Below are 11,102 nucleotides of genomic sequence, written 5' to 3'. Positions count from 1 at the left end.
TGATATCTTTTCTAAGAATCCAAAAAAATGGCAACGAATGAATGTCCTTCAACATGGGTTTCTCCTTCCTTTTATAGTGCGACTCTAGGGCTTCGGAGTACCAACGATTTCCCTCTTTTGCATCTCAGAGCTCGTGCTGTGTCAGTTTACTCAGGGGCTGGTCGCTTCCTTCTTTCTCATAATTTCTTCCTTTTGGTGCGACCAAGCTGAAAGCCCTTAGCTAATTTTCTATTTCAAGATCCCCTCAGGTTGCTGATCTTAGCTATTTGGCCATTTTCTTCACCTTTCCAGCTTTTGGTTGCACTCCATCCTTGTCATTTTTCCTAAACACTTGGAATCTTTTACTGTTGGGTTGAAAGCTTCCTTCCAGTCACCTCTTCTTATGGTTTTCTCATTCTTGTTTCCTTGAGGCACAACTCCTTCGTTCATAAATGTTTGCTTTGTACTTTCTGATCCCTCACTGCATTACTGGGCGCTTGAGACCCGCCTGCCCTTCGTCCTTTGTGTTTTTTTTCCTTTGAGCCGTTTCATCCTTACTTAGACCGTGTTGCGCATCCCAGGGATCCTCGAACTCTAGTAACCTCTGGGATCCCGACCCAGCTTTTTCTTTTGGGCTTCTTTTGGCTTATTGATCTTGGCCAGCTAAGCCTTTCCTTTGCTTTATGGATTTTAAAGCCTGTTTCTTCATGGGTTTTTGAATCCCAATTCTTTGGACTTCTCACCCTTTTCTTCTTTCTTTTTCTCTTTTCTTCATTACGTGAGTCCAGCTCTTTTATTTTTTTTCTAGCTTCATTTCCCATGAAATTAGCCCATTGTGTTATTTCTTTGGGCCTTGGGCTGTGATTAATTTTGAACCTCAACACTTAGCCCCCTAAGCTCATGGGTTTCCTGCAGCCCATGTGTGAGTAGTTGAATTTCTGTAGGATCCTTCCATCTTGATCCTTTTCGGGGATCCTGATATTTTATCTTTGGTCTTCAGTATCCTGGCCCCCTCTTCTTTTTTTGCTTCTTTCTTTTGTAACGTCTCTTTTTCATATGGAACGTGGCAGTTGAGTTTTGGAGTAAAATAAAAACTTTCACCACCTACTTTTACGTTCCCCATAACTTCTATTAATAACTGCTGATAACTCTTCCCTCTTTAAATTAAATTTCTAGCAACTGGTGCGTCTTTCCACATATTGTCTTCTTTATCTGCTCTTTGTGTCTTTATTGTAGGCATTTCACATCATCCTTTAATCTCCCTGAATCTTCCATTACTAGTCTCTTTTCTCTTCCTTTCGATCAGTCTATTACTTTCTGCTCTCTTCTTAATTCCCTTTACTTTCAATATACCCATTGTTTTGATGGCTTCTTCTTCTTCTCGAAAAAAAAGGGAACGTACTCCCAGCCCTTTTGAAGGTGAAGGTTCCTCTAGTTCTGCACAATATAAGTCTTATGAGGTCACTGGGTGCCCCGTTTTTCCTTTACGAGACCCCTGATACACGCTTAGTTTATTCTTCCCTCAAGTGTCCCATGGTGAGGTCCCTTCATCCACTTATGCCTGGGTATTCTCCGGTCAAGCAGGTTTCACTGGTTCCGCTTAAGTCCCAGACCCTAGAGAGATTTTTGATCTCCAGATCAGGCGGGGACTTCGAGAGGTGGTTTCCATCTTTTTCGATTTCGTTGCTGGGAAGATCCAAGGCTAGCCCATCTGGGTGGATAAGGAACTCTTTATCGAGGAGTTCGTGGGTCACATAGAGCGCACCGGTATCCTGAAGGTAGTGGCGATCTCCAGGAATCTTGAGGGTTTCAGAGACGCTAAAGGTCTTAGGCATCTGGTGTCTTGTTCTGCACACCTTTTCCTTTTTTGTTGGCGAACTGACTGTCACCCTGGAGGATGTGGTCAACAATTTCCTCATTCCAGTGCTTGGGGATGAAAATCCCTTCGATATTAATCTCTCTGATAAGGATCTCAAGGTAGAAGAGAGTTATTTACTCATTTTGGTAGGCGTACTACTTCTCTTGGTGGGAAACCGGCCAGGATGGGTAGGTAGGTTATGAACCTTTCACGCGAGAAAGACAAGGAAGTTAGGCGAGCTGGGTTCCTCGCATTCTGGCTTAGCAAGTTTCTGTTCAATGAGTTCCCTAGGTATGGGATCAAGTCTACTTTCTTTCCATTGGCGATTACGTTGGCCTAGGATGCCCAATACCCTCTAGCTCCCATATTCTTAGGCCATGTCTACTCTTAACTAGATCAACTTCATGGAGATAAAGCCCAGGGTGACTCTTGTTATATAATCACTTCTTCTCTTTATTGTGCCATTCTCCAGGTATTTATGAGGGATCATTCTTCGGTTACTTTAGCAAGGTGTAGAAATTTGAAGTTTGTGAAAGACAAGTTCTAGGGATCCCCGGAAGTGGCTAAAGTTCTTTGAAGCAGTTCAACCGACAGCCATCCTTTTATTTTCCATTGGCTCAGCCTGAAAGGTGGCAGCCTTAACTTGGTTAAGTTGTTTGATCAGACGGGTCATTTACATTGGCGTTCTTCCCAGGAGGTCGGCCCCGATTTTGTTTGTAATTCTGTATTATCTCCTTTTCTGACTTCTACAGGAAACACTTTTGATTTGCGTCATAGTGATGAGGGTAGTTTAGCCCACCTTGCTTGCATTAGTCCCTCTTGGCTTCCTATGTCTTCTTCAAGCAGCCCTAAGTATACTCATTACTCGACGCATCGAGTACTTCGGCAATTTGGTTTTGATCAAGATATTCCCCCGGTATTTAATGACATAGTACCATCTCTTCCTTCTTTGGATCCTTTTCTGAGACTCCAGGCCTTCTCCTATTGGTCACAGAAGAGTTCTCAGTTCGTAATGCCCAATTTTCAGAGAGAAGTTTTTGCCTCCAGTGGTTATGTTGGCTATTGGAGAAGAGTGTAAAAATCATTTGTAGACTATGCTGGTTCTGACATAATTGGGAGAGTCCCCAACCCTGGCATTTCTTCTGCTCCGACATCCAACAAGTGCTTGTCTCTAGCTACTGCTGGCATTGTATCTACTATTGTGAGCAGCAAAACAAGTTTCGCAGAGTGGCATGCTTCCAGGGGAGGTTAGGTGACTTATGCACAGGATTTTCTAGAAACTTGGTCAAGATGTGACCTTATTGTTGGTGGTTCTGCTGGGGTACCAATTAAAAAGAGGGCAATAGAGGCCATAAGTGCTGATACTCTTGTTGGTATGAGCAAAGGAAGAGCAATTAAGCAGGAAAAATTGAAGGAGGTTGCAGTTGAAGAAAGTGTAGAGGGCATTGGCCCTGAAACGAAAAAGAGGAAGACTGGGAAATCCCAGAAACAATTGGTGCTTGCTAAGGAAAAAGAAGTTGAGCAACATTTGGCTACAAGAACCCGGGTGAAGACTAAGGTAGAGTCTTCTTTCTCCTAGGTTCCTGTGAGTTCTTCAGTCCATGGTTCTCTAGGACCCTCTAGACGTACCCGTAGTAAACAACAGAGACCCGAAGACCCTGTAGAGAGAGAGAGAAAAGGGTAAAGCCTCTTTCCTTCTTCTCTCTTTTATATTGCAGTTTGTTGTTGTTTTTCTTGAACTAATGAGTGATTGTTTTCTTTGCAGTCCAAGCATAAGTCGGACCCCAAGAAAGGTAGAAGTCAATCGTCTGGTGAAGATGTGGTATGGTCTTCCTTCATTCGTGCTTTCTGCCATTTGCTTTCATCCACTTTTCCAATGCTGTATATTTGTGATTCCCTGTTACTTATGCTTTTTGTTGTTTGTGTTGCTGTTTTTTTTAGGTGGAAGTTTCTCCCCCCACGACTGGTAGGACTTTGGAAGAGAAAATGGTTGTAGCTGCATCACATGGTATGAAAGAGGAGGCCCCCAGTGGTGGCATTGCTGAGGAGGTCGGGCAACCAATGCAGGGTGTCTAGGCTACCCAGGATCCTGAGGCTTCCCAACTTCCTGCGTCCCAAGGTCCCCAATCTGAGTAGACTTCCAGTCTCATCAGAACTGTGTTACCTCAGACGGGGTTAAGTACAAAAACTTTGGAAGGCGCATCCCCATCCAAACAAATGGGTGAGCCTTATTCTTTTATAATAGCGTTTAATCATATTTCTTTTTGTATCCCCTTTTCTCTCTCCCCTTTATGAGTTCTCTCTTTCCCTTTTTCTTTTCAGGCCAAGCCATTGTAAGATCTGTCTCTGGTGCTGCTTCTTCTTTAGAATTAGAGGATTCTAAAGGTAGGTGTTGATTGCTCTTATTGCATTTATTTTTCTTTCTTCTTTATGTACCCTTCTCCTATTTTTCCTTTTTTTTTTTTTTTAGAGAAAGCTTCGAATCGAAGTGGAGAATGAGAGAGGACTGACAGTTAGGGCCTCTTTCATGGTGATCGGAGCGTTGGCGGCCGCCATGGTGGCTGAGATCGACGGAGGCTCCGCAGATCTGTGGCTGCGATTGAATCGCCAATTGAGAGTCGGAGATGGAAAGCTCACAAAGGATTCGAATCGCTTCAAGATCTAAAGCAGCGACCAAATCCAGAGACTCAGAGAGAGATCGATCTCCAGCGAGAGAGAGAGAGAGAGGGTGTGATGTGTTTGAGCTGTGATTTGGGAATAAAGAAATGAAGAGAAAGGCAAAGAAAGAAATGTGATTCTGCAACGGAATAACTAGAAGCAGAAATCGAACAGGGTCTTATGGGAAAGTGAAAGGGGAACACTATATAGAAAAATCTCGTCGATTTGGAATAAGACGTGTGTTCAGATGCGCTGTGCCTGTGCAGCCTGGGTGCGCAAATGTGTAAGTGGAATTTACTTTCTTTTGGTTTTTATAGCCACTGGGTCGAGTCCGGCCCAACACGACAGCTCGGACTTCGGACATGTTATTGTGTTGACTGTGGATTGGAGAAGGGAATTGAGGTCCGGTCCAAACTGTGGAGATTCGTGTTTGGCAAAATGGAGGGTGGGAGAAATAAATAAATAAGAAAACTATTATATTTACAAACATTTTTATTATACTTTCGTAATAAATTTTAAATTGTAAGTTATTATTGATTCTAAATTGAACTTAGCCATTGAAATCATTTCTTTTATCCATCAGTAACAACTAATGACAATTTACCACTTGTGATTACGCTTGGTTTGTTTCGGTGATAATATTTTCTAAAAAATAAGTCATATTTCAAAAATTATTTTCTATAAAACTATCACATTTTCCTATGTTTGATAGTAACCTTAAATAAGTTGAAAAATAACCTTCTAACTTTTCTTATTTAGTTTGCTGTGAGATAGAGTTGTTTTTCAAATAAATTTAGTGGAAAATAATCTCTAAAAATAACTTATACTTATTATGTTAACCAAAGATAGTTTTCCTTCGACTTATTTTTCCTAATACTATCAAACGCTGAAAAACATGAAAATTTTTCTTCACACAAAGTTTTCCATCAAAATAAACAAAGTGTTACTATGAAACATAATATTTCTTAATAAATAAATAAATAACATCCTTTGTGTTGTACGGTTATGACAAAATGATTTCCTAGAGAAATTAAAATTTAAACTTTTTATTTCACACTTTGTCCATTTTTTACCAATTTGGAGGGAATGAAAATCCTTCAATTTCCTTTCCCTCCCTTTCACTTTGTGCAAGTGCCTTTTTTTCTTCAGCACAGCGACCTAAGGATCCTAGGCCAAATAATTGTTCTTGGTAGACTGGACTTGGTTCACCGCAGCTAAAGGACTGTTTAAAAACCAAGTGGTGCATAAAGCAAGCTTCCTACAACACAAATAAACTAACAAGCGAAAATATTTGTATTGAATGACAGCTCAAACAGCAAAGAAACGAACAGTAATAAAAAAAAATACAGTAAAACAGGGGTTAGTGATCCTCGAATTAATGAGAAGCATTTTATTAATTTTTTTTTATTAAGATTACAGTGCGCTCACTAAGACGTAATACAAGGTTCAACTAAGTTCAAAAATTACAGACTTTGATGGCTATTCAAGCCTTCAAGACTTGTAAAGTTTGAATCCTTTTGAATCCGAGTATGTGCTATAGTGGCTGTCTCTGGGATACCGGAAAAAATTCCTCTGTTTTTCCTTGAACTTTACAGAGTTTCTTTCCTAAACTCTATTATGATATCTTTTCTAAGAATCCAGAAAAATGGCGATGAATGAATGTCCTTCAGCATGGGTTTCTCCTTCCTTTTATAGTGCGACTCTAGGGCTCCGGGGTACCAGGGATTTCCCTCTTTTGCCCCTCAAAGCTTGTGCTGTGTCAGTTTACTCAGGGGCTGGCCATTTCCTTCTTTCTTATAATTTCTTCCTTTTGGTGTGACCAAGCTGAAAGCCCTTAGCTGATTTTCTATTTCAAGATCCCCCCAAGCTACTGATCTTAGCTATTTGTCCATTTTCTTCACCTTTCCAGCTTTTGGTTGCACTCTATCCTTATCATTTTTCCCAAACAGTTGGAATCTTTTACTGTTATGTTGAAAGCTTCCTTCCAGTCACCTCTTCTTATGGTTTTCTCATTCTTGGTTCCTTGAGGCACAACTCCTTTGTTCATAAATGTTTGCTTTGTACTTTCTGATCCCTCACTGCATTACTGGGCGCTTAAGACCCGCCTGCCCTTCGTCCTTTGTGCTTTTTTTCCTTTAAGCCGTTTCATCCTTACTTAGACCGTGTTGCGTGTCCCAGGGATCCTTGAACTCTAGTAACCTCCGGGATCCCGACCTAGCTCTTTCTTTTGGGCTTCTTTTGGTTTATTGATCTTGGCCAGCTAAGCCTTTCCTTTGCTTTATGGATTTTAAAGCCTATTTCTTCATGGGTTTTTGAATCCCAATTTTTTGGACTTCTCACCATTTTCTTCTTTCTTTTTCTCTTTTCTTCATTACGTGAGTCCAGCTCTTTTATTTTTTCTCTACCTTCATTTCCCATGAAATTAGCCTATTGTGTTATTTCTTTGAGCCTTGGGCTGTGATTAATTTTGAACCTCAACATTTAGCCCCCTAAGCTCATGGGTTTCTTGTAGCCCACGCGTGAGTAGTTGAATTTCTGTAGGATCCTTTCATCTTAATCCTTTTTCGGGGATCCTGATCTTTTATCTTTGGTCTTCAGTATCTTGGCCCCCTCTTTTTTTTTTGCTTCTTTCTTTTATAACGTCTCCTTTCACCACCTACTTTTACGTTCCCCATAACTTCCATTAATAACTGCTGATAACTCTTCTCTCTTTAAATTAAATTTCTGGCAACTGGTGCGTCTTTCCACATAGTCTTCTTCAACTGCTCTTTGTGTCTTTATTGTAGGCGTTTCACATCATTCCTTTATCTCCCTGAATCTTCCATTCCTAGTCTCTTTTCTCTTCCTTTCGATCAATCTATTACTTTCTGCTATCTTCTTAATTCCCTTTACTTTCAATATACCCATTGTTTTGATGGCTTCTTCTTTTTCTCGAAAAAGAAGGGAACCTACTCCTAGCCCCTTTAAAAGTGAAGGTTCCTCTAGTTCTGCATAAGATGAGTCTCATGAGGTCACTAGGCGCCCCATTTTTCCTTTACGAGACCCCTGGTACACACCTAGTTTATTCTTCCCTCAGGTGTCCCATGGTGAGGCCTCTTCATCCACTCATGCCTGGATATTCTCCGGTCAGGCAGGTTTCGCTGGTTCCACTTAAGTCTCAGACCCTAGAGAGATTTTTGATCTCCAGATCAAGCGGGGACTTCAAGAGGTGGTTCCCATCTTTTTCGATTTCGTTGCTGGGAAGATCCAAGGCTAGCCCATCTGGGTGGATAAGGAACTCTCTAACAAGGAGTTCGTGGGTCACCTGGAGCGTGCCGGTATCCTGAAGGTAGTGGTGATCTCCAGGAATCTTGAGGGTTTTAGAGATGCTAAAGGTCTTAGGCATCTGGTACGTCGTTGGTGTCCTGCTCTACATACCTTTTCCTTTTCTGTTAGTGAACTGACTGTCACCTTAGAGGATGTGGTCAACAATTTCCTCCTTCCAGTGCTTGGGGATGAAAATCCCTTCGATATTAATCTCTCTGATGAGGATCTCAAGGTAGAAGAGAGTTATTTACTTATTTTGGTGGGCGTACTGCTTCTCTTGGTGGAAAACTGGCCAGGATGGGTAGATAGGTTATGAACCTTTCGCGCAAGAAAAACAAGGAAGTTAGGCGAGCTGGGTTCCTCGCATTCTGGCTTAGCAAGTTTATGTTCAATGAGTTCTCTAGGTATGGGATCAAGTATACTCTCTTTCCATTGGCGATTAGGTTGGCCCGGGGTGCCCAATACCCTCTAGCTCCCATGTTCTTAGGCCATATCTACTTTCAACTGGATCAACTTCATGGAGATGAAGCCCAGGGCGACTCTTGTTATGTAATCACTTCTTCTCTTTATTGTGCCATTCTCCAAGTATTTATGTGAGATCATTCTTCGGTTACTTTAGCAAGGTGTAGAAATTTGAAGTTTGTGAAAGACAAGTTCCAAGGATCCCCAAATGTGGTTAAAGGTCTTTATGGCAGTTCAACCGACAACCATCCTTTTATTTTCCGTTGGCTCAGCCTGAAAGGTGGCAGCCTTAACTTGGTTGAGTTGTTTGATCAGACGAGTCATTTGCATTGGCATTCTCTCCGGGAGTTCAGCCCTGGTTTTGTTTGTGATTTTGTATTATCTCCTTTTCTGACTTCTACAGAAACATTTTTTATTTGCGTCATAGTGATGAGGGTAGTTTAGCCTACCTAGCTTGCATTAGTTCCTCTTGGCTTCCTGTGCCTTCTTTAAGCGACCCCAGGTATACTCATTACTCGGCGCACCAAGTACTTTGGCAATTTGGTTTTGATCAGGATATTCCTCTGGTGTTTAATGACATAGTACCATCTCTTCCTTCTTTGGATCATTTTCTGAGACTCTAGGCATTCTCCTATTGGTCACGGAGGAGTCCTCAGTTCGTAGTGCCCAATTTTCAGAGAGAAGTTTTTGCCTCCAGTGGTTATGCTGGCTATTGGAGAAGAGTGCAAAAATCATTTGTAGACTATGCTGGTTCTGACATAATTGGGAGAGTCCCCAACCCTGGCATTTCTTCTGCTCCGACATCCAATAAGAGTCTGTCTCTACCTATTGCTGGCATTGTATCTACTACTATGAGCAGCAAAACAGGTTTCGCAGAGTGGCATGCTTCCAGAGGAGGTTAGGTGACTTATGCACAGGATTTTCCAAAAACTTGGTCAAGATGTGACCTTATTGTTGGTGGTTCCGCAGGGGTACCAATTAAGAAGGGGGCAATAGAGGTCATAAGTGCTGATACTCCTGTTGGTATGAGTAAAGGAAGAGCAATTAAGCAGAAAAAATTGAAGGAGGTTGCAGTTGAAGAAAGTGTAGAAGGCATTGGCCCTGAAACGAAAAGACTAGAAAATTCCAGAAACAGTTGGTGCTTGCTGAAGAAAAAGAAGTTGAGCAACATTTGGCTACAAGGACCCGGGTGAAGACTAAGGTAGAGTCTTCTTTCTCCCAGGTTCATGTGAGTTCTTCAGTCCATGGTTCTCTAGGACCCTCTGGACGTACCTGTAGTAAACAACAAAGACCCGGAGACCCTGTAGAGAGAGAGAAGGGCAAGGCCTCTTTCCTTCTTCTCTCTTTTATATTGCAATTTGTTGTTGTTTTTCTTAAACTGATGAGTGATTGTTTTCTTTGTAGTCCAAGCATAAGTCAGACCCCAAGAAAGGTAGAAGTCAATCGTCTGGTGAAGATGTGGTATGGTCTTCCTTCATTCGTGCCTTCTGCCGTTTGCTTTCATCCACTTTTCCAGTGCTGTATATTTGTGATTCCCTGTTACTTATGCTTTTTGTTGTTTGTGTTGCTGTTTTTTAGGTGGAAGTTTCTCCCCCCACAGCTGGTAGGACTTTGGAAGAGGAAATGGTTGTAGTTGCATCTTATGGTATGAAAGAGGAGGCCTTCAGTGGTGGCATTGCTGAGGAGGTCAGGCAGCCAATGCAGGGTGTCCAGGCTACCCAGGATCCTGAGGCTTCCCAACTTCCTGCGTCCCAAGGTCCCCAATCTGAGCAGACTTCCAGTCTCATCAGAACTGTGTTACCTTAAATAGGGTTAAGTATGAAAACTTTGAAAGGCGCATCCCCATCCAAACAAATGGGTGAGCCTTATTCTTTTATAATAGCGTTTAATCATATTTCTTTTTGTATCCCATTTTCTCTCTCCCCTTTATAAGTTCTCTCTTTCCCCTTTTCTTTTCAGACCAAGCCATTGTGAGATCTATCTCTGGTGCTACTTCTTCTTTAGAATTAGAGGATTCTAAAGGTGGGTGTTGATTGCTCTTATTGCATTTCTTTTTCTTTCTTCTTTCTGTACCCTTCTCCTTTTTTTTTTTTTTTAAAAAATTATGGCGAAACCCCTGTATCCTTACCCTACTTTAGCCATTTTGCTGAGGTTTCCTCACCCTTTCTTCAACTTGCCATGTGCTCTTTCTTAGAGTCCTTTAAGAACTCAGAGGAATAAGAGGAGAAGGCTCCTCCCCGAGAGGCCGATACTGGTTTCCCTTCTTTCCTCTTTTACTTTCATCTTTCTCCTTCCCCTTTTTATTTTAAACTAAGTCTGTTCCCCCCCCCCCTCTCCCCCTTTTTTTTTTGCAGGAGTTGATACAGGTGTTAGAGATTCTGAGCTTGTGATTCTTGAGGGAGTTGTGGGATCCGTTTAGGTTGCTAATCTTCAAACTGCCCAGAGGGTTAAAGGTTTCTCACCCCCTTCAGGCGGTGATACAACAATGGGGGAGGCTCTAGGAGTGGCTGCTTTAGATCCTACTTCAAGACTTCCCATCTTTCTGGCTCACTTCGATCTCCTGGAATTCAACAGCCTCTTTGTTAGCCACTTTCATCACTTTGGGCCCTCCTATGGCAACTTCTTACGCTTCTCTGTGCCTATGAAAGGCCTGTCATTGCTAAAAGGGTTATTCAAGAGTCATGGGGATTTTATCAGCGGTTTTAGAGAAGGTGTATTTTTTGAAAATATTCTAATGGAGTTACTGTGTGCCGTGTTGATTTCCTTGAGAGATTCTTCACTAGACTCTTTATCTAAAGAAAAGCTCTTGGAGTGGAGGGGAGTGGTGTAGGACCTTTTA

The sequence above is a fragment of the Quercus suber genome, unplaced genomic scaffold (genome assembly GCF_002906115.3).
Source record: "Quercus suber isolate HL8 unplaced genomic scaffold, Cork oak 2.0 scaffold_2, whole genome shotgun sequence".
Taxonomy (NCBI): Eukaryota; Viridiplantae; Streptophyta; class Magnoliopsida; order Fagales; family Fagaceae; genus Quercus; species Quercus suber.
Note: the sequence above shows the minus strand (reverse complement) of the source record.